The following is a 23,597-nucleotide window of genomic DNA, read 5'->3' as shown; positions in this document are numbered from 1 at the left end:
CTGCCTCTCCCGAGACCAGCTCTCCGTGCCGGTGTCCCTTCGGAGCGGTCCCACACGTCCAAACTCCACATTTCACAGTTCACTAACAAAGTCCAAGAGGGCGGGCTGCAGGTGAACAGGGATGGGGAACCTACTCGGCCTGGAAAGCTCAGCAATTTATTTGGTTTTGTGGGGCTTTCACGGCTTTTTTTTTTTCTTGACGGGGGGAAAACCATTTCTCCTGAAAGCATGAGGAGCTGGAGAAAGCTGAGACCGGGCACACGGTGACAGAAACTGGGGAGCACAGGGAGGGCACAAGGGCAGTCCATGGCAGAGGTTTTTAGACAGCCATGAGCTATGAAAGGGCTGGCCAGGGGATATCGGGAGAGGGAATCCCGCGCTCAAGAGCACCCGTGCTGCCTGTGCGCTGAGCTCCTCCAAGGCTCACTCCAAATAAAACTCAACTGCAATTTTGAGACCAAGACTGCGAGACTTTGGGAACCCTCCAGCGGCCTCCGCAACATCCCCTTTCTCCCGTCGGCTGCGTGGAAAGCAGCAGGCCTGGCGGAGCCCGGGAGCACACGGGGGAAGGGGGATTTCCTCCCTGCCCTTTTCCAATACGAGTAGTAACCAGAGGCGCGCCGGCGCGGGCATCCTCCGGGGGCACGTGTGCGGTACCTGCGGGTGCCGGGCAGCGCCACGGAGCCTCCGCGCCCGGGGCCGTGCGGGCGGAGCTCCGCGCCCGCGGCCCCGCCGCCCACTTGCCATGCGCTGCCCGCAGCCCTGCGCGGCGGCGGGGGGAGCCGGCGGCCCGGCCCGGCCCGGCCCGCCCAGCACAGGCGGCGGCCGCCCTGGGGTTTCCCCCGTCCCTGCCGCGTCTCTCGGCGCTGCGGGGGTTGAGGCGGGCGCGGCGGCGGGGGAGGAGGGAGGGGAAGGGAAGGGAGGGGGGAAGGAGGAGCCGCCGCCGCTGTGGGGCGGGCGGGTCGCACACACACACAGACACACACATAGACACTGGCACAGCGTGAAGAGGAGGAAGAGGAGGAAGCAGCCTCGGCGCCTGAGGTAAGGGCGGCGGGAGCGGCTACCATTGAGGCGGGGGGCGGGGGGACGACGGGGGGCTCTGTCCGCGGCTTCGCGCCCTTGGCGGGGAGCGGCGCTGCCCGGCCCCCCCCGCGCCGGGCCGTAACCTTGGGCTCCCCCGGCCGTGAGGGACGGGCGCGAGCGTGTGGGGCTGTCTCGAGCGTGTGGGGCTGTCACGAGCGTGTGGGGCTGTCACCTGTGAGGGTCTGCCGCCGTGTGGGTCCCGCACATCCGTGTGGGGCTGCCGTACGTGTGTGCCGGTCACATACGTGTGTCTGTCACGCGTGTGACTCTGTCGTGCACGGGTGCGTGTCACATAGGTGTGTCCGTGCACGGCCGAGTGTGACACGCATGTGGGGCTGTGCACACACACGTTCGGCTGCGTGTCACGTTCTCGTGTGCCTGTGCACACACGCGTGGCCGTGTGCTCCAGGGCAGGCTCCGTGTGTGGGTCCCTCCGTGTGTGCGCCTGGAGTCTTCCCCTCATCCTCGCTGCTGTAGTTTCTGAGTGTATCCGGATTTTGTCAGTGCTGGGCGGTGTGACAAATGTTTCTGTGTAGTTAAGTATAACTTTCTTTCAGTGGGGTTTTTTTTTCTTCCTTTTCTTTCCTTTTTTTTTTCTTCCTTTTTTTTTTTTTTTTTTCTTCTTTTTCCCTGGGAGGAAGGCAGACTCACCTTTGAAGATTGATTGTTTTCTTTCATATATATCCAAAGTTCTCTGGGGATACAAGTGCTCCTGTTGCCTCTGTGTGGTTATAATTTACAAGACGTTTTTAAATCACTTAGTGCTAATTTTCAAAGCAAGATGCAAAAGCAATGTTTCCATTTCTATTCCATAGCCATTCCAAGGTTGTGCACTGTATTCCATGCACGACTTTGAATTATGTGCAGACACCTGTTACTTAATCCTGTTTATCCTTTCTAGTTACAGTTATCCAGCCTTGTCTTCTTTTTTTTTTACTAATCTTAGAATAAATTACAAATATTCTTTTAGGTTGGCATCTATTAGAAACCCAGGGATCTAATGTGCTTGTGAGGTATTTAATGTGCTTGTTAGGTAATACTTTCTCAAAGGGGGATGATTTTAGAAAGTTACAGAATAATCATTATCTCAGGGGGAATTTATATAATGTTAACATGTCCATGGGGATGCATCTGTAGGAAAGGTGGATGGTAGGGGCTACACAGAGTCAAAGTCTTGCACATTATAAATCTTCAGTGAAGTGTGCATCGTCCTCTATTAACATGTAAATAATATTTGTGTTTTTCAAACTTCACTTACTGTTGAACCATGGAATTTTTGGTTTAATAATTGGTGTTAACGAGGGTCTTCAGGAAAACATCACATTTCGGATCCTACGAGGGGATGGAGCAGATTCCTTCATAACATGTTTGTCTTCAGGGTTGTATTCTGGAGTTTAACTGAGCAGTGTTAGTAAGCTGACACTACTCACATCAGGTTAATTTCTCCAACTTCTGGAAGTGTTATGGCCTCAGTACTTGCAGGCTTTCACCAGATCAAGGGTACCTAATAGTGCCATGTACCACAAAATAATTACTGTTATACACAGCCAAGCAATTTTGTATTGTACAGAGACAGTTCCTAAATATGAGTTGAGAACAGATTTATTCCTCCCTGCAACTGGTAACTTCATGAAGTAATTAAAAATAAATTACAGAGCTCTAGGATGAGAATTCTCTTCCACAACCATTAATATCAGTGTGCCTTCGTGTGTCAGTTTTGATTCATCTCTTGATGATATTGCTAAAAACCATGTATTGATAGGAAAGTCAAACCCCTGGTGAAAATATAACTGTGTGGCTGTCAAAATAAAATGTGAGGATCTGATTTGATTGCTGGCTGTGGATATGCACTTGGTAGAGTAACAATGCCTTTTATTTTAAAGACATGCACCCACGCACAGGAGCTTTGTTCTAAAACAGTGTTTTCTGTCATGAATTTATGCATAACCTACACTCTCTGCTTTTTCTTAGAATGCAGGGAAGACAGAACCTTGCAGGGGAAGAGAGAAAGACCAAAAGGGCAGGAAAGAGAAGTCATTTGAATTTCCCTTACGGACAGAGGAAATACTTCTTTGTTATTTTTCACACAAAATATTGTGTTATTTTCACCTTTTCAAAAACAATGGCAAGTTATTTGGGCTTGATATACACTGCTGACTTCTGTTGCAGATTTTGGGCATTTGTTCCAGTAATATCTGGCTGTGATGGTGAACTTGGGGCTGTGCTGGAAGTCTGTCAAGTATTTGTTACAGCTGTGTAGGAGCTGATGGCTTCATTTTCACTAGGCTTAGGTATACCATGTTGAAAACTTGTAGGGATATAAGTTTTGTACTTACCGAAATGACTTGTTTTATATTTCTGTTTCATTTTTTATCTTGTCATTTTTTGTGGGCTTTTCGAATTGTTTGCTTTCCTTGGTGGTTTTAACAGCTCAATTGCTATTCCTTCCTCTTCGTAGTTTGCCAGAAACTGAAGTCTGAAACTGCTGTTTTAATATTTTCATTAAAATTGGATTAATCCCTTTTCTAGTGGAAAAGGAGGAAGGGACAGAAGAGTACTTAGGAGAATTTTAGAAATGAGAACCAAAACTTAATGCAGGCATCTTACCTAAGAGAGACTACTTATGAAAATTGTACCTCATTGATTTTGGAAAAGACTGGTTTCCTCTGTAGTTTCAATCTTCTGTCCCATTAGATTTTGGGAAGTGTTGTAAATTGGTTTAGAAGTGAAATTTTCTAAGTCATAAAATCTCTGGTTGGTTGTTAGTGGAAATCATTACGGAAGGGTTGCATAAGCATTATTTGTAGGATGGCTAATCAGCAGCCTGGGCTTAGTTCCATTCTCTAATAAATAGATGCATTGTGCTACTTCAAAAATTGCAAAATTGATGGCTTGAGTACATTTACTAATTTTGCAAGATATGTAATGCATCTGCTTTGGGGAAGACTCTTTGATGTCTGCAGAAGTTGCACACAGTGGAGGTGTTTATGATCCAGCCAGTTAACTCTTCAGAAGTTTTTTGATTATACTATTTAGGACATCTTATTCTTATGAAAGATTCATGCATAGCACCACATCAGAATTACCTATGTGCACACATCAAAGGCTCAGATAATATTTATTCGGCAGGACTTTCTGGGAGCAGGTTTCATGGTCCTCTTTTTCCTCTCAGAAAAAGAATGCAATTTTTTGGACTTTGTATTCCAAAGAGCTGACCTGTAGAGGCTTAGAATATATGGGATATCATACCAAGGTACTGTGCTTTGCCATTAGCCAAATACATTGCTTATGTCTTGCCCTGTGAACACTAAATTATAAAAATCTATCTTGTTGGTCCTCACCCATCTTCTCATGGTGGTAGTGCCTTCTGGAAGTTTAGTAAATATGTCTGAAGAAGCTTCTGAAAGTGTGGAAGATGACAGATTCCCAGCCATTCTGGAATGAATTAATTAGGCCTAGTAGTAAGTTCCTTGTTCCAGAAAGACATGCTAATGTATCTGAGTGCCTGGAATAGGGTGCCACGACACGGGGATGAGCATCAGAACAACCCTTCCACCGCTGTCCTCAGAGCACTGATGCCAGGAATCTGCGATTTTCAGGGTAAGATGCTCCCAAGCGGTTTCTGTGATTCACAGAAATAGATGGTGCAGCATAACTGTGGCTTTAGAGATTCCTCTCCAGCAGACTTCTGGGTGATGGGCTGCTGATTCTTCCCTGCAGGGACCTTGGAGGAAAATCAATACTTGCATCCCCTCCTTTTGAAGATCAACATCAGCTTGTACGAGGTAGGGAGGTGCTGTGGCTTCTTCTGTCAGTTTGTCAAACAAGTCATTCTATGTATCAGCCACTGAAAGAAGTAGTTGTTAAAGTTGTACCTGTGCAACAGCAAAAGAATCTTGATTTTTGGAGAAGAATGAGACAAAACCTTCATACTCCTCTCCTCTGAAGAGCCTCCTAGCCTACGAAGTCGTAGTGTTCTGTTTCCCTTGTTACAAGTTTTGGATAAATGGTATTTGTGAGTTGTTATAATGTTTCATTTCACCTTTAGAATTCTAAGACGTGCTAGTCAATCTTTCTGCGGGAGAGAGCTTGTTCCTGGGGAGCGGTGCCTGTGTCCCTGAAAGGTTAGGTTAATGTGGTGTGTCTGCTCATGGAAAGGGAGACCTACAAGGTATCCAGCTTTTAAGGCTACTTGCCTTTTACCTGGTGTAGGTTTCTGTGGCAAATGGGGCTATTACTTGGATCTCTTTGTGGTTTCCTGTTCTTTTCCATTGCCAGAGTTGTTAAGCTCAATCGTGATCCTCTCCCACCTGTGGCTGATAGCTGGTCATGGGACAGACAAACCATGAATGGAGCATCCCTTGTCCTCCCCTGTTTCCTGACTGTCTTGCAGATGAATCCATAGTCTGACTTTATGTTCCACACTGCCTGATAAAAGATGTATTCTATAACCCATAAGTGTTTCTAATTCCTCACAGTGAGCCTCTCACCTTTCTTTATGTAATAGCCAGGGATCAAGTGCAAGTTAAGAAGCTGGTTGGCAGCTGTCAGACATCCAAAATTAGGGCCTTGCTTTCCCTTTTATATGGGATGTATAGTTGTTCCACCATGAGGCCCTACACCTGGAGAGCTAAGAGTCCCTTGTTTGATCTTTCCTCAAAATAAGAGCCTGCTCCTTCCCCAGTAACAATAACTGTGAGCTTTAGGCAAATGAGGTGAGACAGCTGTTTGGAATGTGCTCTATTGTAAGGTCTGTTTGCAGAGTGGTTGAAATTGGTGTTGCTGAAGTAATGACGTGCCTTTGCCCTCTCAATTCTGAAGGAGCTGGCTCTGTTCAGTTGACTTTGGGGCTCTTACATTGTAACTCCCTTTGTGAGCCAACCTACAAGACCTTGAGCAGATGTGTAACATTACAGAAGCTGGATTTAAGAGGGAATGTTCAAATTAAATAATTAGCATTGTTCCTTTGCAGATGTTGTACCAATAGACCGTTACTTGAAAAGTCTTAATCTAGTCTTGGTGTTTGTACTCCGTTGTTTTTATGTGCAACACCATCTGAAATTACGAAGATAAAAAATTTACAAATGTCACTGAGCTATCAAATAGTTACATAAAAGTAATTTATGTCTCCAGTTGGTCTAGCACTCTGCCAGCCAAGAGGGAATATATATTCAGCTTCAGAAATGTTTGGGTGCACTTTAGTAAGGAAGAAATGGATATGAAAAAGGTATTAAAGAGCAGGCTCTTTATTCTTGAAGTTACAGATAAATATCCCTTTCTAACAATTTCTACATTCAGCCTGAGCCCACATGTTCCTACAGACTGGAAGTAATCAGCCGGGAGGTCAGTGACTAATAAAGGGGGCAAAAGAGAATAAGGACTTGAAAGGTTAATAAGGAACATCTCTTGGATTCCAGTGATCTAGAGTGTCCATGATTCTGTGAACACTGATGATGTGGAAAATAGCAAGTAATAAGGGAATTCTCTGAGATGTAAGCTGCGGTCTTGAATGAGACAGGTCAGATGAAAGAAATTCTCATACCAAAGTGGCATTTTTTTTTCCTGCTTGGTCTTGTAGACTATTCCAAAACTCTACGGGTTTTTCTGTTCCCATTTTTCTACTCCTTGAACATATTAATTTCCCACGCCTAAAATTGCCATGTCTCTCACATTTGCCTTTTGGTTTTCTTTTTCGGGAATGTCCACTGTTGATGTTGCTGCATGTGCTGTACTTGTTGCACGTACGGATGTTCTGTGCTCTCCTCTCAGCTGAGGCTGTGTGCTGGATCCAGGGTGCTTGACTCCATCTCTGCCATCAGACTGCTGCTGCCACTGCTAAAAGGAAACACAGAGAAGAAAGGAATTGATAGCTGCAGTGAGAGCCTGTTTGTTTTGAGATACACAAATTAGGATAATTCATACAGAAATCTTTTCGGTGAAGTGTGAGTTGAAATGGAGTAAGAATGCCTTATTGGGAAGTAGGAAATAGAGCCATGGAGTGGTTTCTTTGGCAAGGCTAACATGATCTGTTGAACCCAACAGAACTGGGTTGTTTTTTTTCTATGAAGAACAGTGATCATGGAAAGAAAAGCATTTCTGAAGAAGGCGGGGAGAGAGGCTGATGAATTCTCTGTAGGTTTGTTTGCAGAGATGAGAAGGAAGAGCAGATCTGTTAAAAGAGAGGTTGGGTAGCATGGTGTGGTGACTGCAAGGCAGGCAGAGGCTGTTGGATGATTTGATTTTACTATTTGTTTTTCAGATGTAGTTCTTGAGGATTAGTGCAGATTAATTGGGTGCTCTGGTGGATTTGGAGAGCTGTACTGCATGTCTGACATCAGCAAAGAATAGACCGAGTAATTATTGTTTTCTGGTCTTTCAGCCTGTGTTATTTGTGTTACTGCTTCCCTAGCAAAATATGCTTAGGAATAGTTGTCATACATTAAACGACAAGGGAAGATGGAATGTGGTTGCAGGTATATCAGAGCAGATTGCAAATGAGGTGCTGCAGTCTGGCATAGGAGCTGGGAGTTGCAGGTAACGTGGATACTTTGGCACCCCCGCTTGGCTTGTCGTTTTCACACTGGAAATCTCCTGTATCCGTGGATGCTGCAGGTGCGGTGGAGCTCTCGGAAATTCCCCTCAGCGTGTCTGCCATCCCTCACATGATGCGCTTATCTGCTTTGATTGGAGAATCCCCGGGCTGGAGGAGAAGGTGGGGGCTTCGTGGGGCGGGGACCGATGTGACCTGGGAGAACAACAGAGGGCTCAAATAGGGCAGCCGGAGGCTCAGCTGCGGCTCGGTGTCCCGGGGGTGCTGCCGGTGCCACATTCCCCCAGGCACAGCAGCTGGGGCTCGGGGACCCTGGCGACCTCCTCTGCTCGGTCTGGGGCTGGCAGGAACAGCCCCCGCTGTGCATCTGCGTTTGCCCAGGGGAAGGTCCTGGAATCTCTCTGCTGCGACTGAACTGATAGAGAGATTCATTTCCTTTTCCCCAAGCCCTTCAAATCTGGCAGTATGTAGCAGAGTCTGGCTGTTCTTTTTGCTGATGCTCTCGGTTTTGGCTATGAAATACAGAGTAGCTTTTTGATGACCTATGACTGTACCAGGTGGCTGGGAAGAAAAATAACTTCTGAGAAGACCTTGGCCCAGGTGAGGACAAACTGGGCAAAGATTTTTTTTAGTTGTAGGTTTCTGCTTTTCTGTATTCACACATCACTGGTATAATTTTGCTTTTCTCAAGCTGACTCCTGTCTACTTGGATGCATCCTAAAGTATTGTGTATGTTTGGCTCCGCATGCTTCTAATTTTTTATTTGTTTTTCTTTACAAACTGAGAAAGTGCTGGAATTGGCATATGTGCCAAGCCTGGTAAACAGATGTTGATAAAATGGTCTCCTTTGAGATATCTTAATGAGAGCATGAGCTTAACTAGAAGAGCCATATAAAAATAGCTGGTGTGCCATTTCATCTGTTTGTCTTTATACAGGAAAATGTCTTAAATTAGTCTTTGCATCAGGTAACGGAAGTATTTGCATTGCTTTTGTGGGAGTAATACCATCTCTTCCCCATGGAATTAATGAAGAATGACACCTTGGAAGAAGCATGTGGTACTTAACTGGGAGAATTAATGAGTTGGTGTGGTGCTGGTGGGCTCTGTAACCCGTGTGGGTGCTTTTGTGGATGGTTGTATGGATGGTTGTATGAATTGTGTGCTTGGGAGAGAGAACCACCAAAGGCACTCCCATGACCTCAGCTGCTAATGATGATCACAGAGAGGTCTGGATCCAGCAGGGAGTGAAGGTGCACAGAGGCTTGGAGGGATAGGAAAGGCTAACAGCAGGATCAGTTCTCTGCATTTTGCTTTTATCTCTCCAGAGAGCTGTGTGACCATTACTGTGGAGAAATGCTGGGTGTTCCTATTGCATGTTTCTGTTTGCTGGGTATGGGAGGGATAAATCTTCAGCTCTGCTGGTCTGGTTGAGTTCATTTGGAAGAATTCTTACTAATGAAGTTTGTACTGCAGAATTGTGGTCCCTGTGTGGTTAGAAGACTCACAGCTCACTTAGACCTTTATCTGGTAGTCTAAATCATGGAAAAAACCTTAATATTCTCTGTTGCATCTTCATTTTCAGTGCTAGATCTTTGGATTACAGTTTCAGAAAAAGATGATCTGTTGGGTTTTGGCTACAGTGACAGTCTACCAGTTGATTTATTCAGGGTTTTGGGGGACAATTTTGGAGGTTTTTTTAATTCATTTTTAAGACACAAAAACTTTGTTCTTATTTATAATGATTTTTTTGGTTTGTTTTGTGTGGATTCCTGTGTGTTAGTTTCTTACAGCTTTCTCGTGATGAACTAAAAGCCTCATGTAACATAACTGCATTTCCAGACGTGGGGAAATCAAAAGTATATGTTTGCAGTAATTCTTTGTTATACAAACACAGGTATTTATTTTGTAAATGCTTCTTGTATTTTAAAACACATGAGGTGAAAGCAATACTTCACAGGAGTAGCTATGAATTGGCATGAAATAGGTTACTTCTGAAAAAAAAAGTGAGCTTTATTGCTGGGGATTTTTTTTTTTTTAAAATGAAGTCTGTGGCACTTCAGTTTCCAAAACTAAATCAATCTGCCAAGAATTGCATACTCTGATTTATATACCTTTGATTTAGTTATGCTCAGTTTATAAACACTGCCTGGTAATCTTCCCTGATCTCATCCTGCCTTAATTTTTAATTTACCCTTGAAAAGACGCTGCTCACTTTAATCTGAAATAACCACCTCTCCTCCCCACAGTAGAATGATTGAACAATAATATTGTGAAAACAAAGATCTAAGTGCAGCTCTCAGATATCTGACACATTAAAAACATCAATTGAATTGATCTGAAATTATGTGAAAAAACATACAGGTAGTTTTTTAGGTAATTTTGAGTCATCAAATGATTGATTCTATGAGTGATTTTCCATGATTCAGGTGCTGAGCAATGTGGTGATACTTTGAGGCTTTTGAAAACTGGAAAACAGTTTTTGATCCTCACAGGTAGAAATGGCAGAGGAAATTGCATTGCTGTGTTAAGAGTTATATTATTTGGTTTTAAGGAATTGACTCCATCCCACTGTAGTTTAATGTCAGAATGTTTGCTGGGTATTTTCTTTCTCTGGTTTTTAAGTGCAACTGTTTTCCTTGCAGAAGACAATAACAGTATGATATAAGATATGAGACTTTTTTTTTTCTAGTCTTTTTGGGGGCTTAGTTTTTGAATTATTGAATTTTCACAGAATCAGTTAGGTTGGAAAAGACCTCTGAAATCATTGAATCCAATCTATGATGCAACATCACCATGGCATTGAGTGCCATGTCCAGGCTTTCCTTAAGCACCTGCAGGGATGGTGACTCCACCACGTCCCTGGACAGCCCAGTGCAATCTTTAATCAGATTTTCACATCTTTTTTGGGCACAGCCATTGCTGGGCCCAAATTTCCCCTGGTGCAGCCTGAGACCACGTCCCCTGTCCTGCCACTGCTTTCCTGGGAGAAGAGGCTGACCCTCACCTGGTTACAACCTCCTGTCTGGCAGCTGGATTCCCTCAATAAAGGGATAAACCTAGAAGAATAGCCTGAACCTTTAGCAGCATTTAAATGCTCATTAAGATCTTCATGAATAATTTGAAATTTTAACCGAAATCTGGATCTTGAAGGTGTTGCTTCACCTGGTTCATTTGAAGGATCTGTGGAAGCATTTCTTCAAAGCATTAGTGGAAGTAATTGTCAGAGTAAGGTGCTGGTTTTGTGGGGGTTTTTTGATACATGCAAAAATTTCAAAATTGTAGACTTATGGTATTATTTTCAGGTGAACCACATCTCTTCCTTAAAAAGTGATTGGTAATTTAAATTACAACTACTTTTCTAATGATATTTCTTGATTTCATAAACCATTACCTGAAATCCTTCAATTACTGAAAATCCAACTTATAGTTTCAATTAAAAAGTGCTTCTGTATACGTGAATATCATGTTAATTACACAAATAAGTTTCTGGCTACCTTTCTTTTTGTAGAAGTTGATGAAAAGATAATACTTCTCAGTTCATTTAAAATCATTTAAAGGAAGTCTTATTTAAGCATGACTGAAAGTGGATTTTTCCTTTTCTTCCTTCCATTTCTTCCTGCTATCATCACATCTTGGGTTTTAGAAATTAAAGAATGTTTAAAATTCTTTAAAAAATTAAATTAAATATTAAAATTCTTTAAGAAATTAAAGGGCTTTGGCCGAGAATGTTTTGCTTATCTCAGTGGTCTTCAGTCCAGCTGGTAATTAGCACTTTTCTTAGTGACTAAAACATAGTTTTAACAAGATTCGGCGCTCTTCTTTTCAGCACTGTCTATTGACAGAGCGTGGGTGTTGCAAGCAAGAAACCTGAGTCCATTTGAGCCTTGTATCTCAAAATTTGATTCAAAATCATCCTGCCTGTCTGAAGGGGCCTTTTGGATGGTTGTTGAAATTTATCTGTTCGCTCTTACTGTGATACTGTTGTGACTGGGTTTGTGCATCTGCAGTTTTATCAGGGATGATTCATAGGCCAAAATGGTGTTTGTCCACTTAATGCTTCATTCCTTTCCCCTTTCAAAGGGAAAATAATGGGAAAAAAGCTATTCTATCTGATATATAATAGCTTCTCTTTTATTGTTTGGCAGTGTGTGGTTTTTTTTTTTTTCCTTTTTTTAATCTTGAAATTTGACCTGACAAAAGAAAGGTAATGAGAATCCAAATAGTGTCAGGACTTGGCAGGGGGATTTGCCATGTATGAGAAAAAAAACTGACCTGAGTATAGCACACTGCAAGTGCACAAACCCAGCCCTTCAGAGCTGGAGATTGATTTAATCAATCTGTAGTTTTTGCAGGTGAAATAGTTAATCTGAGAATTAATTTCAGAACCTTTTCCCTACGGTCTGCACATCCAATGGGGCTCTGATTATACCTTCCAAAGCAAAGTGTATATCCACAAGTTGGCTCAAGCCTTCTCATTTGTAAGTTCAGATGTCAAAAACTTTCACTCTTTAAGGATGGAGAGGTACTGGTGGAATTTTAGATGACCACATTGAGACCCTTATAATTTCAAAACAAATTTTTAGCTCAATTTCAGCAGAGCAAGGAGTAGCTGTTAGGACACTTTTGATCCTGTAGGAGGAATGATGATATTCCTGGGTTAGGACAAGAAACCCTTCGTGACACAGGAGGAGAGGGGCCCAGACAGGATCCTGTTTGTTGCTTGGTACTGTTTTGGTAATTCCACCACCTCTAATCCCCTTTCCCTCTCTCCCTGTGTTTTGGGTATGGGCATAACAGGTCACACTTTAAAAATTAGACTTTTGTTCTGATGCAGGACTTGGGTTAAATACAGTACAGCACACACCCTTACTCACAGTGTTCTGATTTGGTATTTTTCAATATCTATCTTAAATGTCATGATAATGCCTGACATGATGGCTCACTGTCTCTTGAACCATGAGATCTAGAGTAGATTTCATCAGTGCACATCAGAGCAAGTGCATAGTTCCAGCCCTGAAAGTATGAACTGTAGTACAGCACAATGTAAATGTCAGTTCAGGAATGTGAGGTAGGTTTAGTATGATCCCTTAAGGATTCTTTGTTCATGGCCTAAATTGCAAGGTTTCTGGGGCAGGGACTATCCTTGCATTATTTATTTTATGGCATTTATTCCAGTGCAATCTTTATTATTTTTTATTTAACCTGCTTGGTGCCCATTTGCTGATATCTCAGATGAGAGAATACACTGCAATACAGCAGTGTTTTAATTAGAACATATATACAAAACTGATATATGCAGGTTAAGAGGAAATGGCATCCATGTTGTTCAGTTCAATGTGCTGAAGTACCTAAGGGTATAAAGCAGCTTTCAGACTATTTAATCACTCTATATTCCAATTGTTGAAACCTTTTTTTTGTGTGGCGAGATGACTTCCCCAAAGCCTGCAGCCCATGTGTTTAGCAACAGGGATCCTGTTAAATTACTTTTTGACCTTGACTTGAAAATCAAAATACAGCAAATCAGGGACATGGACAGGCTCTACCAACACAAACTCCCAGGGGTGCAGATTAATGTATGGAGCAAGGTATTGCTTACACTGCTCACACTCATGTGTCATGCAGTATTACAGGCCATTATCTTTAATACCTTTGTTATGCAACAGATCCAGTTTTGATTTGTAGCCCAGAGAGAGCAAAGTTTCAGTTTTAGAAGCACAGTCTGTTATAGGATATTTATCAAACACTCTTTCTGCGTATAGACATTGACAGCAGTCTTGCAGCAGAAATGACCGTGTGCTTCTTGGTGTTGCTTCTAAGTTTGAGGATTCCCTGTGTAAATCTTTTAAGTCAGAACATAACTCAGGAACACCCTTTTTTTTTATTTTATTGCTTTGGCAATGATATGGACACAGTCTGAATCAGCAAAGCTGGCTTAAAGGGACACTCAAGTGAAAGCCACATGTATGTATAAAAAGGAATTTTCTTTTGCAAAGAATCAAAATAGCTGTAGACTTCAGGCCTTCCATTGAACATTTTAAAACTAATTTATATGTGTTGTGTCATTTATGTTTCCTCCCTCTTTCTTTGTGTTCTGTGAAAGGCACCAAATGGCAAACCCTGAACAAGCTCAACTGCACAGCTAGATGAGAAAAGAAATAGAAGGGGCTGGGCAGAAATTGTGAACTTACAAAACATAGATCTAGAAAAATGTTTCAGCTATGCTAAAAATTATTTACACTTTGCAGTCTTGCAGCTCTCAGTGATCTAATAGTGGTTATGGAATCTCTCTTTTAGGCGTTGTACATATTTGTTAAAAATGCTCCTTCACCCAAAGAATTTATTGCACTGGAATAGGAGGAGCTTAGAGCTGAAAACAGTTTTTGGTATATAAGCAGCAGAATAGAAGTGTGAAACATTTCCAGCTACATGTGGTTAAGATCAGCCTAAAAATTCAAGCTGCATGTTTTAATAATTTTTGATCAAGTGGGACTTCAAAGATTTTGACTTCCCTTTAAAGTGTAAATTTTTGCATTGGACAATGTAGCACAAACCAGCACTGGCTGCCATCAGATGAGATTTGCTTCAGTGCAGCTGGCAGCATCAGGCCCAGGATGTTTGTACAATGAGGCTTTGTAAACCTCCTCTGCAGAACTACAATGCTTTGATCTGTTTACTGGACAAATCAAAATTAAACTGATGTCTCCTTTTTATTTTTTCCTCTTTTTTTTCTTTTTTTTTTATCCCTTAGGAGAAAGTAGCACTCAGGAAATCTGGCTGGCCATATCAGATTTTGCCCCAAGAAATTGCATGAGTTTGAAAAAGAGGCATTGTACTCCCAGCTTAATGTTTAAACTCAGTGTCAAAACGTTAGGGCAGAATAATGCACACCGATAATGCAAATGGTTTTCTTGGGTGGATTTCAACTCCTGTGCTAGTATCTGGGAGAATATGTTTACTTTCTTGCATTGAAATACCACACTATTTCCATCACAGTAATGCCACTTTCAGCTAGCTGGTTGTGTCCAGGTTCAGTGATAAGAAATCAAAATTGTTTTGAAATGTATCTCTGTTTATTACAGTGTAACTTTTCTTTTATACTTCATATTATCCAGTGACTAAACATGTTTACTTTAAATGGGCTATGTGTTCCAGGTGGGTAGAAGCAAAACAAAAGTGCGTTTGAGCCAGTTGTAATTAAATTTCAGCTCTGTACATTTTGTCAAGACAAGAAAAGCTGCTGGCATTTAAACCTTGCAATGCATTATGGAGTGACTACCAGTCAGATCCTCCTATGGAATCAAAACAAATTGGAAAGCAGAGTGAGAAAGGGGAAGAGAGATTTGTGTGAATTAAATGACTACAGCCTGTGGTTTGCCAGGCTCTCCTGCTTTTGTTGATGATGTCTGGTTATGTAAACTTCTTCCCACCACTTTCTTGAACTTGCAGCAAAGTGGTTTTGTGTGGTGTAACATCTGCTGGCATAAAAATGTTTGTAAATAAATAAAAAAATCTTTGCTGTGCAGCCGAGTAGGAAGGAAAGAGAGGATGGAAAGGAGAGTTCTCTAGAAAAACAGATGGCTTTAGATATTAATAATGTTTTATGAAATAATTTTAAAAATATGACTGCCACAGAAAAGGTTTTGTATGAAGAAGCTGAGTACATCTGTTTGGAAGAGTTTGCTGTTAAACTTTCCTGGAGGAGCATGCCCAAAGTGATCAGCCATGTACTCGACCAAGAGGTTTCCATAAAATGATGGGCCCGATCTGTGTTATTTTGCGCTGTGCAAAATAATCTTGTATTATAGTATGGTGTGTAATTATCTCAGTAAATATTCGGGGGAAAAATAATGCTTCTTAATCCTTTTCTCTAGCTGTTGTGGAGGATTGGGATAATAAAAGAGTAGATCACAACATGCTACATTAGAGCTGCTGGCCTACATTTCAGAGCAAGATTGGCAAGGAGCAGGCTCCCAGTTTCTGGAACACAGAGTACATCCCAAGAAGAATGATTAGGCTGCAGTAGGATTTATGTGATGATGTTGAGCTTTCCCTGGAGATATCAGATTTTATCTTGGTGATATGAAGTGCTGGAAGCTGCTGGCCTGCTGGCCTGAAAGGAGTATCCATCTTCTTCCCATCTTGTCACCTGGTGCATGTTCCCCAGTGCCTGCATTAGCTGCCTGCTTTTGATGTTGGAGTCTAGGCCTGCTCCTTCCTTTCTGCTCTATTTGAATTATGGTGAGACACCCTTAAACTTTACTCTTGGTTGGAGTGCAGGTTTTTATGATAATAATTAATTTCATTGGTCCAAGCTGAGCAAAAGCATTTACCCATAATTGACCTGGATTCTTTGTAATGCTGTAAATGAAGTCTTGGATTGTTAATGCTTTCATCAGCAGTGAGTAATTTCATAGATTGAAAACCTCTTAAACTGCAACATGATGATTTTGGTTCCAGAGAATTACTATAGGTGACTAAAAATTGAGTATAATTTTTTTTTTCCCTAGAAAAAAAAAGAAGAATGAAAAAAAGATAACTTTCCTAAACCATAGGTAAAATTCCCTGCAGGAGCTGTGGGATAGTATATAATTACATCCAAGACACACTGCAATTCTCTGAGTCAAATTGCAGATTGTGTTTCTTGGTGCCGTTACATTTGCATACTGCTAAGAGTTTGTAGTAACTGTTCTATATTTCACAAATGCTGCTGTTATTTATTGCTTGGCTTAAATGATGTGGGGTTTATAATATAAATATAACTCATTCTCTGTAGAAAGAAGTCTAAAGGATTCTATTATCTGCACATCATTTTGGAGGCTGTACTTTATTATCAATTGATATGCTTTTCATTAAATGGAATCTCTGGGCTCCAAGTACTTGACATCTCTGTGAAAACAGCCTGCCTGTTTCAGGAGTGCAGTGCCCTGAATCTTGCTCAGCAAACATCAGAGAGTGATTTTACCTTTCAGTTTAGTTATATGCACATTGATCCCGAGTCAAGAACTCTCTTGACCCAGGATTTCATGGCTGGAGGCAGATTTAGGACTTTTAGGGTGGGCTGTGTGTGGTAGTAATAAGGGGATGTGTGCTCTCTTTGATTAGTGAGTTTCTGACTTAGTGAAGCTGAATGCAACAGCCCTTGATAGAATTCTGTAGTTTCTGAAAGTGGTGTTTTCAACCATGGTATTCCTATGACCATTCATTGTATTTAACCGTGTGGTTACCCTCTTCTTTCGTCTGTTTCGGGAGTCGTACTGTTAAGTTTTTATTTACTTGGGATAAACATCCATCTGTGCCTGTAGTCAGTGCCATCCAGGTCAGAATCGGTGCAGAAAGGTGCAGAGCTATCTGGTAGCTGAAGATGCTGCTGATCCTGTGGGTGAGTACACAAAATGTTCCAGAAAGATATGCCAGAGGCTCAAATTATGTAATGCCTCGAGCAGGAAGCCACTGAATTATGTGTGGAGTATGTCAGTGGCAACAGACTGATGTCCCTGGCAAGGCTCCACTCCAGGAAGGAGCTGGGCTTTCTCAGAAGCCTCACACGAGGGTGAGCGATGTGGCAGCGAGGCCCTTGCTGGAACAGCCTGGCCCGTGGAAGGCAGGAGCTGGTGGTGGCAGGGTACTGACACCACATTGCTCAGTGTGGTTTCCTGCCCCCAAGTGTGAGAATGACAGGGAGTTTTTCAGGTTTTCCTTTTGCCTTGTGTTTGCCTTTTCTGTTGCTTTGAGGTTTTTTTGGTTTTGTTTTTTTTTCCTTACTCCTCGATCCTTAAAAAAAAATACAAAGAAAGAAAGGACCTTTTTAGAAACTACACATCCAGATTAGGGATATACAGGCAATTCATGTCTGAAAAATGTTAACAGTTGTGTGTCTAAAATTAACTAATGAGCTATGGTTGAAGTTCCTTTGCAGCACAAAATGAGGGAAGTTTTGGTAGGTAATGATCATTTCAGTATATTGACAGACTAAAATTGTCATGTTTAAATTAAGACTCTAATGGTCTTTTCTAAATTGGGTGCTTGTACTTTGCTTCTAATTAGAATGAGGCAAAAGGTCCTTATTGGAATTCTAAAGTTATACTCTGGGTAGCTGAAGAAGGTGATTATCTTAACCAGGTGTCCATCAATGGGAAAGTCATCGTTTTGCAGAAGTGTGTTCCTGTCAGGTCATTCTCTCTGAGCATTTCAGAATGACAGGTGGAAAAGAACCTTGAATGATGGATCCCTGTGGACGAAAACTTGTTTTTTGCTTAAAAATAAAATAAAAAAAAAATTGTTGACAAGCCCAGAGTCTTGATGAAGGTCATACATCCTTTTGAAGTATTATGATTTAGCTGGGTCTTTTGCTAAAGTATATGCTGTTCTGGTAGGTTATAAGGGGGCTAAGTCGTGAAGAGAGAGGGAACCCATGGGGTGTATTTAGGGTGACAGGTGACAAGTGAAGAAACACATTGTGCTTTATGGAACAGTAGTGAAGAAATGTGTGTTGTGGCCAGAATGAACACTGGGCACATCAGAATTTGATGCCTCTATAACTGCCGTGGTGTTCAGGTGCAGCTGAAATCCTGTGATACCTGGTTAGATGTTTGGGAAGCAAGGAACATCAAATTAAAGATCCTTTACAAAAAAAAGCAGGCATCAAGGTACTTAAGAAAAAAAAAATCTTTTTCTTTGGAACATGAGAAAAATGAAAATTGTGGGTTTTTTTTTTTGTAGTTTAGCCTTTACACCCAGCTCTGGAATGAAGGGCAAGCCCAAGGCTGCAGTCGCTGCCCATTCCTCCAGCAGTTGTCCTGGTACTATGAATTACAAACTGCTAAGTGTTTCTGTAAGTGAGACTTCACTCTGGCTCTAAGTGTTTCTCTCAAAGAATTTACAGTCTTGCTGAAAGGGCCACTGGAGATTTTGGACACAAATAAGCTTCTGAAGAAACACTTAAGTGGTGGAAAGACAGAGAGAGAGATTTTTGGTATTTGCATAACTAAAAAGAAACTGATTTTCTTCATTAAATTTATGAGATTGTACTCATGTGTTTACATGGAACATGAGAAATTTCAGGGCCCAGTGGCAATTCTGCCCAGAAAGCTGTGGATGATTAAAAGCAGTCAGGAAGCAGGTTCTGTTTCTGGTATGTGCATTAGGGATGCTGGGATGCTCCTGATTCCAGTGGAGCTGGGCTGGATCCGACGCTGATGTAACCCTGTTGAAATCTGACCGCAATCTGCAAGAGAACAAGAATGTCTGAGGTGTATCTCTTATTGCAGACTAACAGAGTAGTTTGTATGCTTGAAAATATTCTTGTCATGTCTTTGTTTTCTCAGCACAGACGTGTTTTGAGCAGGGAGTTTATTTTAGCGTGAAGTTGGCTCTAGTTGACCCAGAAGTGAGGGTAAGGATGCTTTTGTGTGAAGCTGAGAAGTCCTGGGGACCCAGTGATATCTTGTCATGTAATTATGAGCTGCTGAGGTCAGTCTGAAAAGTGTACCAGCAAATGAAAGAGTTTGAGGGATTAAAAAACAACTAAAAATTGAAATCACTGTGTAGTCTCTTACTAGAGTAGTGTGCTGTCAATATTTAATGAGAATGAAGTATGTAGCCATCATCCTCTCAGCATTGCTATTTATGATTTGGAACAACTTCTGTTTTAATAGACGGTTTTGGCAACTTTGGGAGGATTCAACAGAAGAGGAAACTATTTTCTTTAACTGCCCTCATTGCTGTAATTGTGATTGCTGTGGTTCTCAGTCCCTCTGGTCTCATACTTGGGGTGTTTTATGTACCATGAGTTCTCAAAGACCCACAACATGCTTTGGCTTCCCTTGGCTGAGACACTTGTTTTCTGCAATCTGTTTTTAATATTGAATTTTTTTTTTACTTTTTTTTTTCCCCCCTCTTGTCATAAAACTTAAGCCTCATAAAACCGAAGAGTATCAGGTCAAATTTAATTCTGTGTGTGCACCTAATGCATATTGAGATGTTCTCAACTTTAGGCTTCAATTTACTTTTTCTATAAAGGAAGAAAGATGAAGCCTGATGGAAGAGAGAAAAATACAGCTTCTGATTTAGTGTTCTGGAGCTCTTGATAGAAATTAATTTGAAAAAGCAACAGCCAATTTCATATTATTTTCAATAACGCTGAAGACACTTGTTTGTTTGTTTTTATGAAAATATTGTCTCTTATAAAACATGGATTTCTAATCTGGATTTGGATTTGATTTCATTCTTGAGCACTCATTTTCATTCCTGTTTGTGTAAACCTGCTGCTTTGCTTGCTGAGGGGCTGCTGTGCTCATGTCCATTTTATATTGTGCTCGTGTCACACACGTATTACAGATGGAAATCAATTGCATTTGTGCATTTGAAAAAAAAAGGGGGATAAAAGGTGGCACCACCAAAGCAGCTCTGCCCATTTGTACTGCTCAGAGATACAGAAGTGTTGGATGCCCCTGTGCTGCCCCTTCCCCTCCAAAGATGGGGAAAGACAGAAGTGTATGCTTTCATCCTTCCAAAGTGCTGGCAAAAGCAATGGAGGAAATATATTCTAGCACTAATAACAATGGCATAATTTACTTTTTGCCCAAAGCTGAGACCTGATTATATGTCTCAAAATAAAATGCTTTGTTTTCCCTGCTTCTGACACACTGATCCATCCTTGGTCTCCATTGTGTTGCTTTCTAGTTTTAAATGCTTGGAATAAAGGGTACCATGTGTTCATATCACCTGCAGCTATGATGCTCCTGCTTAAGTAACAGGAATTTCAAAATAAAATGAACTTCAAACAAAAACTCACTGAGCACACTGTATTTGTTTGCTATAGTGTAAATATTCTGATCCATAAGGAGAAATTATTTCTGGGGGGAAAAGAAGGTCTTGAAGTAGTTTACTGTGATTTTATTATGTAATTAAATATGAATATGCACAATTAAGCCTTTCCTCATTTTTTTTTTTTAAGGGAAAGGAAGACATTCTCTACAATGTGAATTTCTACAGAACAGTTTCTGATTTTCAAAAGGTATGCATTTTCTGTTCTTTTAACATTTTAATTCTGGTTTTTACTAGATTATTTACTTCACATTTGAAACATGGTTTACCATTGCAATGCTGCAGTGTCCATATAAATAGAATGAGAAATGTGTTCTGAAAAAACAGCAGTTGGGGTTCATTAGAGGAGAGAAGTTATTAGAAATTTAGGTGATAACTGCGAATTCAGAGGATGCTGTTCTCTCCTGAAACCAGATATTCTGACATTAAGGAAGTGTGTATGTGTGAGCTTTATCAGACACAGGCAGATGAGGGTATTCAGAGTTCTCAGGGGCCTTATTTTTTTAAAGTTTAACATTCTGGAAAGTATGGATGAGTAGAAATTAGTTTTTTGTGTGTTCCCCCTCAGGCCAAATAAACTGCAGTGCTAACCATTCCTAAACAGCTGCAAAGCCAATTTAAGTTTTGGAGCCTCTTTGTGAATCCAGCAGATTCTTCTCACCTTATATTTGTGGAGAACAATTTTTTTACTTTTTTTTAGTACTCAGGGATGGGTCACTTTCATACCAATTTATGTTCTCTTCCTAGTCTGAGTAAAGTTTTATCCATCCCACTGGTATAAAGGATTCTTACCCTATTGGCTTCTGCTGTCTGAGGACTACTTTTCTTCCAGAAGCACCAAGCTGGCACAAAATTCCAATTGCTTTAGCAATCCAGGCCTTGAGCAGGCTCAAAAAGCTGTTGTGGCAAATGTTAGTTTCTGGCTAATCCTGACTGAGACTTCAGTCTTAGCTTAGATGAATTCTTTGATTCCTGCCCTACTGCACAGGCACAGACGTAATGCACTACTCTGCTTACTGGAGCTTTTGGAAGTGGTAATGATGAGATGGTGCATTTGCTTTTTGTTGTTCATCTAAAACCACACCTAAATTCATGAGAATTCTCTGATGCCATCTGAAATGAAATCACATGAGAAATCTCAGGTGAGGATTCCAGTTGCTGATGGATCTGCTCTAAAGGGATCTTTAGTAGGAAAACTTAATTGCAGAAAAAGTCACTGATACCAAATGATGTGGTTGTGGTGTTTATCTAGAATTGTAGAATTAAAAGTAATGTACAAAGTTTGTAGGCAGTACTCTACCTGTCCTGCCTTGGCATTAGTGGTTAAAATAGACTTGTTTTCCTTGTTTTTCATTCCTGGATTGTTGGTTTATCCATGTGGTGTATGCCACAAGCATTTGGGAATCTGTTGCACTGTGACCTGGTGTTCTGTCACAGTTGGTTTGTTTATTTGTAACTGGTAAAAATAATTCTTCTGTGGGCACAAGTACAGTTTAAAATAATTAAAAAAGGAAAAAAATAAGCCTAGATTGGCCAAAAATAGATTTCTTGGAAAGTAGAAACTTCTGTAAATATCTTTGTAGAGCAATGGTCTGAGAATACAGATCAGGCTGACTTTTTATCCAGGTGCAGCAGTAGCAATCTAACTAGTAACTCAGACTGAATTCCCATTAATGGCAGAACTGTTGTTTCACTTGTTAAAACTGATAAAGGAATAGGAGATGAATGAGTGCCTGTTACATTTGAAGAGTAACAAGAGTTTCAGAAGAGTACGTATTAGAGGGAAATGCCCCTTTCGAGTTAGCGAAGGAAGTTGGGGATATTGCTGTTCATTTTCCACTGGATCCTCTTTATAACCGTTTAAGCAGCATGAAGAAGGATATGCCATAGGCTTTACACACTGTCCTGAAAGTCAAAGACCTCAAAAACTTTGTGAAAAAAGGAACAGCAAATTTCAGAACTTCTGAATTTTTGCATCAAGCAGATATGAAGAGAACTTGGCTCAATAACAAAACAAAAGTAGCCCCAGGCAGTCACAATTTGTACAGCCAGTTTTAGGGTCTGTGAACAGCATGCTGCACTTAATATTGGTTGCACTGAGGATGCCTGGGAGAGGTTTTCTGGGTAGAAGCCTGTTAAAATATCATATTGTTAAAGATTAAATGGGGCCATTCTGTGCTATCCTGTATTTCATTACAGTGTGATTCCAGGCAGTATTTCTTCAGGAGATGAGGTCAGGCCGTGCGTCCTTAAAGGTTTATTTTGTTTACATAGTGGTGGGTGGGAGGACAGGGCTGTGCAAATGGGAGATGGTGCCTTTATCATAACACATCATTTACCTGTAATCATGTTCCCCTTAGGAGAGCATTAGTCATGTTATTGAATAATCAGGAGCTGCAGGAACTTTGACCCTTCTCCTAGTCTGAAAGAGATTGAGCTGAAGAGAATACTAGCCAAAGAAAATCCTTTAAATAATTTATGATTTCCAACACTGTTGAAAGGAGGGAAGGCTGAATCCCTGTTCAAGTTTGTAGTGTAAAACTGGGCATGATCTTCATTGGGCATAATAATTGGAATAATTATTGGAATAATAATTAAAGCGATGTACTGTTTCTCACACTTAGCTCATTGATTTTATGTATCAACACTTCATAGTTGATTTTTATGGAGGTGAAATAAGATCCCTGTGATATATTTACAGAATTACACACTTGTTGTGTGAAGAACAGAGTCTGAATTTTTGGCATGTGCATTTTTGATTAAATTACCTGTGCTCCTGTGTGTCACTGTATCTCTGAGCTGGGGAGCTAAGAGCAGCCTTCCTTAGCCAAACCTTGATGAAGTTCTATGTAATCTGCCTGCTGCAATCACAGAAATATTTTGCACTTGTTTTTCTTGTGCCAGGGTGGAACTCTCACACCTACTGAGCATAATTTAGGATGAGGTTTTGTCCCAAAGTATTTGCTGCCTGGTCATTACAAAGGGCATGGTAACTGGGCCCAAATGGAAGTGACGCTTTATAGGGGAGAGAATAAAGAAAACTTTCCCTTCCTGTTAGAGACCAAAGCCATTTGCTTAGATTGCTGTTGTCAAAATAAAGAGGTTTTCACTTCTAGCTTTAGGCTGTGTCTCCACT

At 41.1% G+C, this 23,597-nt stretch overlaps 1 protein-coding gene across 17 annotated transcripts in view; it reads left to right on the top strand.

The window, feature by feature from the left end:
* The first annotated feature begins 903 nt into the window (after window positions 1-903).
* PLCB4 (phospholipase C beta 4) overlaps window positions 904-23,597 on the top strand; it is a 185,811-nt gene continuing 163,117 nt past the window's right edge. For 8 of the 17 annotated variants that reach the window (XM_086873594.1, XM_086873564.1, XM_086873575.1 and 5 more), the window contains exons 1-2: window positions 904-1,044; window positions 20,592-20,651. The gene's annotated coding sequence lies outside the window, so the exon portion shown is untranslated. The other 9 variants (XM_086873518.1, XM_086873533.1, XM_023923126.2 and 6 more) reach the window with 7 other exon arrangements.

Source organism: Cyanistes caeruleus, chromosome 2 (assembly GCF_971803275.1).
Source record: "Cyanistes caeruleus chromosome 2, bCyaCae1.hap1.1, whole genome shotgun sequence".
NCBI classification, from domain to species: domain Eukaryota; kingdom Metazoa; phylum Chordata; class Aves; order Passeriformes; family Paridae; genus Cyanistes; species Cyanistes caeruleus.
Note: the sequence above shows the minus strand (reverse complement) of the source record. Positions and strands in the feature narration are given on the sequence as shown.